We start from the raw sequence: 5785 nt of genomic DNA, 5'->3' as shown, positions 1-5785 counted from the left end.
TATATAACAGCTGCTCCATTAAAGCCCGATAGCATGTTATTTATTTCTTACAAACCACTGTCATAGAAATATAAAAATAATATAAGTTTAATAAAAAACAAATAAATTTATTTTAATCATCGAGGAAAAATAAGTTTAAAAATATAATATAAAAATAAATAAATTTATTTAATATGAAAATATAAAAACAAATAAATTTATTGTAGTTATTTTCCTTGGTATTCCTCCTCTTTTATATTAGAATTATGAGATTTAAAGTTGTTTTCTTAAGTTCATGAAATAACTCAATTTGTTTATTTATTTTTGTATGGATGTGTTTAATATCTTATTTATTTTCCATGTTATTTATTGCCAAATTATTGTTTACTTTTTCTTCTAAATCTTTAATCTTGTCTTGTAAGATGATTTGGGTGGTTATGGGTGGCCACTCACCCATTCCACTAACTCAAAGCACAATTCTCTTATAGTTTTTCAAGAAATTTCAAGGACATTTTAAGGCCTTGATTGACATTTTCTTGATGTGGTAGAGGCCAAGGCTATTAGACCTAGTCAAAATGTGTACTTCTACCTATACTACAGGCTATGAGCATGCTAAACAAAAATCATATGAAAATATTACAACCTCAAAAAATTGATGTATCAACTAACCCATGTGACCAAAAAATAATTATATATTAAATTATCTAAATCTATAATAACAAAATTATACATTATTTATAAATAATATAAAAATAATTGTAAATCAATTTGTCAAAATCTATCGATCAAACAACCTAATTTGTTTTTAATAAAAATAATATAAATTTTAATCACTTTAATGTATTCCATTAGTATTATTATATTATTTATTTTTAAATTTAGATTATATAATCAGAAAGTGAAGATATTTATTATTTAAGTAGAGAATGTAATGTAAATATTAATTTTAATAATAACATGATATTTTTTATCCATGTTTAGGATGTAGTGTAATTTAAATATTAAACATTATTTTTTATAATAATATATTTATATTATTATGGATAAAATTTTCAATATTAACTTTATTATATTTCCAAATTTATATATTTATCTTTACTATATTTATATTTATTGTAAAATAATTTTATTTTTAAAAAAAATTAAATTTTATAATAAAAATATAATATGAATTGTACTTCAATAAAATGTTACCTTGGCTAAGAGCTTGTCTTCCTCGGACGTAAAGAAACACGTTAACGGCCCAAGACCCAGAGGCATCTGGCAGGAGTGAAAGCCTGCTCCCTTACGGACCACCAGCGGGTTATTACAGGTGGCGTGGTTTTCCTTGATAACGGTGATGAGTCAAATCGACATTCCCGAATAGCAGCCAGAGATGGTTGTCCTCACTGTTGATTTGACACCTGAATTTGATAGGTTTTACCACCTTCGAGGAAAAAAAAAAAAAAACAAAAACGTTACCTTAAACAACAACATTTTTTGAAGGTGGCAAAACCTATCAAACTCAGGTGTCAAAACCAACAGTGAGGACAGCCATCTCTGGCTGCTATCCGCGAATGTCGGTTTGACTCATCACTGTTATCAAGGAAAACCACGCCACCTGTAATAACCCGCTGGTGGTCCGTAAGGGAGCAGGCTTTCACTCCTGCCAGATGCCTCTATATCAATCCATAAATTTTTCTATATCAATCCATAAATTTCAATAATAATAATTTTCTTACCTTTCTAAATTTATATATATAATTACCAAAAAAAGACTGTTCGATTAGTACACCGGACAGTTCAATTCGTACACCAAACAGTTTGATGAAATCCGAAAAGATTCGCAGTACAAGAGGTTAATCGAAAAGTTTGTACCCTAACCTATTTCGATGATATTAACATTTGGGTAGCCTGAAATTCCAAGCCTACTTTGATGAGATAGGTTTGAAAATCCGGACCAACTTGATAGTCATTTTCATGACCAAGTAGATAAAATCATCTGCGAAATATTAACTTTTGAATTAACGTACCCCGTGAGGAACCCCTCGAATACTACGTCCCTCATTTCCATATAATGATAACATTATTTTTTTATTTTTATTTTTTTCGAAGGTGGCAAAACCTATCAAACTCAGGTGTTAAACCAACAGTGAGGACAGCCATCTCTGGCTGCTATCCGCGAATGTCGGTTTGACTCATCACTGTTATCAAGGAAAACCACGCCACCTGTAATAACCCGCTGGTGGTCCGTAAGGGAGCAGGGTTTCACTCCTGCCAGATGCCTCTGGGTCTTGGGCCGTTAACCTGTTTCCTTACGTCCGAGGAAGACGAGCTCTTAGCCAAGCAGAAGCAGTTTTACGGCATACTCCAGGGCGATATAATGATAACATTATACGAGCCACAGTGATAGAAAATAAAAATATATAAAAATAAATAAATTTATTTTAATTATCTATTTTATAATTTTGCAAAACAATATTATATATTTATTTTTATATAAAATTTAAAATATTTAAATAAATAAATTTTATTTGTGCTTAGTGTAAATTTCGGTGATTCATAATATATATATATATATATATATATATTTCAATATAAAATTTAAATAAATACTTTGAATATCCATATTAACTAATATGTTTCTATTTTTATATATATAGATAAAGTATATGTATGTGCTTAGTGTATCTTAAAAATGAGATACTCAATATATATATATATATATCTTAGCCACAGATTATGAAGCACTAAAAAGAATAAAATCTTTTGAAGTGTAAATATTTTTTCAAGTTTTGGATTCTAAATGAGATTTGCATATCAAGAGATTTAATCCCTCCAGACCTTTAAGATGGATCTATACCAGATTTAAAAAAAGTTCATCTTAACTTCAACCTAATCTATCTTAACTCCAAATCTACCAAGTGGTTAGATGGATCAAATCTCTTTTCACTCTAAAAAAATGTTGGCATCTCAAGGTATTTGATCCCTCTAGGCACTTGGTGGAACGGAACTAAACTAGTTTAATTATTAATTGTAGTCATAAATATACTTTCTTTTTTCCATAAGAAAAAGGTGTATCTTTATTCAACATGAAGAGAGGGACAAAATTGGACAGTGTCCATGGAAAAAGAAGTTTTCGAGCTGAGAGAATGAAACCCTAGGGGATACGATGGGAGCCCTAATTTTGCACACCCACGACAGGTTTCATGGCGGTGCTGGGGGTTAATCCTAGCGGGTCTGACCGCTACCCTCCTGTTCTTCAACCGTTTGACCCACACTCTATTGGGTTACTGTGGTTTGGTTTTCGACCTGGCTTCACGGGAACCCCGTTTCATCATTTGTCTTACCCTCCCCTGGTTTTACAGACAATTGTTACTGTCAGTTCCCGATGGTAGAGGATGACCTTGTGGACTATGAGGCGGACCCAGCGCCCGACCATGAGATATGGGCTTATCAAGCTGGCCCCGACACTGGTCCCAAGCCTGCAAAATCTCATCAGGTGACAGATGCTCGACTGACGCCTCACCACCTGCTTTCCACCAGAAAATCGCCCCCGACTGATGTCCACATTGAAGACCTCCCCGGTTTGGATTGCCCTCCACTCTCTCCGGCCACCCTTAACATGCTCGACACCAGCATTCAGTTCTCCCCTACTTTTGACTCACCCCTAGTTACGTCTCTGCCCCCTTCCATGCCATTGAACGTGCCCTCATAATCTTTCGCATTGGCTGGTCCATCTAACCCTACTCATCCTGCACATTCCTTTGCTCATCCTGGGTCCAGCAGCTTTAACCCTATTTCTCTGATTCGCTCCGGATGTTTTAGCTCTCCCATCCCTAACCCTAGATCCACTCAGTCAACCCCTCGCAGTTCCTCTGAGGCATGCAGAAGTCTACTGAGAGAGCACCCCACGGGCCGGCGCACGGATAAGCCAAAAAAGGGAAGGTGCCTCAAGGCAGTGGATACAGACATTAATCTGACCTTTGGTGAGGACGTTCTGATGGGAGATGCGGTCAATACGACAAGGAAGGTTCTCGTTGGGCGTGTGCGTGGAAGAAACTATTCAGTGGAGCGCCTTCGTCAATGGACTATGGAAATATGGGGTTCACTGTTAAAAGAACTCCCAGTCATCAGGGTTTTGGCTCGTGGTTGGTTTGCCCTCCGCTTTCACAGAGAAGAGTATACGGATTGGATTCTTTCCCATTATTGGCATATTGAGTTGGCACCTGTGCTACTAAAGCGATGGGATCCTCTGTTTGATCTAGAACAAGAGCAGTTGGGAGCGGGACCAATCTGGGTCCGACTTCCAGGGTTACCCATGCAATTCTGGACCCCCCAGGTTTTCAAACTTATTGGCGATGCTTTGGGGACTTACCTTGAGCATGACCAGTCCTACGAAAAAACTGGAATCATGACCATGGCCAGGATCCTGGTTCACCTTGATACTAGGGAGGGACTCGAGGAGAAAATTACACTCCACAGGAGGCATTTCTCTCGCAGACAGATCCTCGACTATGAAGGAGTGCCCTTCCGCTGCAGAAGATGCCACAAAGTGGGGCATCTGTACAAGGATTGCCCGCTTCTCACATTGCTGGCTTCGGAGACTACTCGAGGGGTCAAACATCGCCTCTCGGAAGAGCAGAACATGAGTGACTAGCCACATGGACAAGTCCCTCTGGAGGTTGCTGATGGGGTGCGGACACAGAAGCGAAAAAATCCATGGAATACCCCTCCATCACCACCTCGTACGCGCTCCAAATCTGCAGTGGGATCGACTCCCCCTTCGAGTAATGACTTTGTTCCCATTACCTCTGTTTTTCTTTCAAATGATTTGACTTCTCTACATTTTCCATCCATCCCCCTTGCCACTTCCCCGTGCCCTCTCCCCACCATTTTTTGCAACATCGTAAGCCCCCTCCCCACATTCTCCACTATGCCTCCATCGCTTCGGGGAAATTCTCCCCCTCCCCCTCTACGTTGGATTCACATCCCTACAACCTCCGATCCAAATCTCTGCAAAATACTCCCCTCCTTGGATTGGGTATAACTCCCATCTCAACTGACTCCAAACCCACCAGAGGGCGCCCATCCAAGATTGCAAAAACCATTAGATCGGCGGTGGCTGATGTAGCACAGGGTTGTCAATCCACTATTGAAAGGGAACTTAGAGCATCTGAGCCCACTTCTCCTGTTCCCCCATGATTTGGCTATCCTTCAACTGTAGGGGACTAGCCAACCCCAAAAAGTGATTGGCTCTCAAGCGTTTTTTGAACAACTACAACTGCGACATCCTCCTCCTCCAAGAAACTCTTGGATCGTCTGAGTACATATCCAGAACCCTACACTCCCTCCTCCCGAGCTGGAATTTCCAAGGTCTAGATGCTGACGGCAAATCTGGGGGTCTTGCCATGGGTATCAAGCCCAAATCAGTAAAATCTATTTCATCCTAGGGCGGGAAAGGTTTCTTAGGCATGGATGTTTTTGCGAGTGACCCGGGGATTCAATTACGAGTCATAAACATATATGATCCAAACCAGAATAGACTTGATTTTTGGCACTCCTTGCTGGACAACCCTCTTATTACGGGATCCACCATCATCGGAGGTGATTTAAACTTTTCTCTGGGGAACGAGGAATCCTGGGGCCATCACTCTCAAATTGACCCTATTTCAGACCAGATGGGCATACTCCTGGAGAACCATAGACTCATTGATGTGCCCATGAACAAGAAAATGCCTACTTGGCATAATAGAAGAACCGGTGAGGCTGCCCTAGGTAGGAGGCTAGATCGATTTCTAATTCATGAAGATCTCCTCCATTCCCT

The sequence above is a fragment of the Pinus tabuliformis genome, chromosome 6 (assembly GCF_031772625.1).
Source record: "Pinus tabuliformis cultivar Carrire ecotype Pingquan chromosome 6, CPIR1, whole genome shotgun sequence".
NCBI lineage: Eukaryota > Viridiplantae > Streptophyta > Pinopsida > Pinales > Pinaceae > Pinus > Pinus tabuliformis.
Note: the sequence above shows the minus strand (reverse complement) of the source record.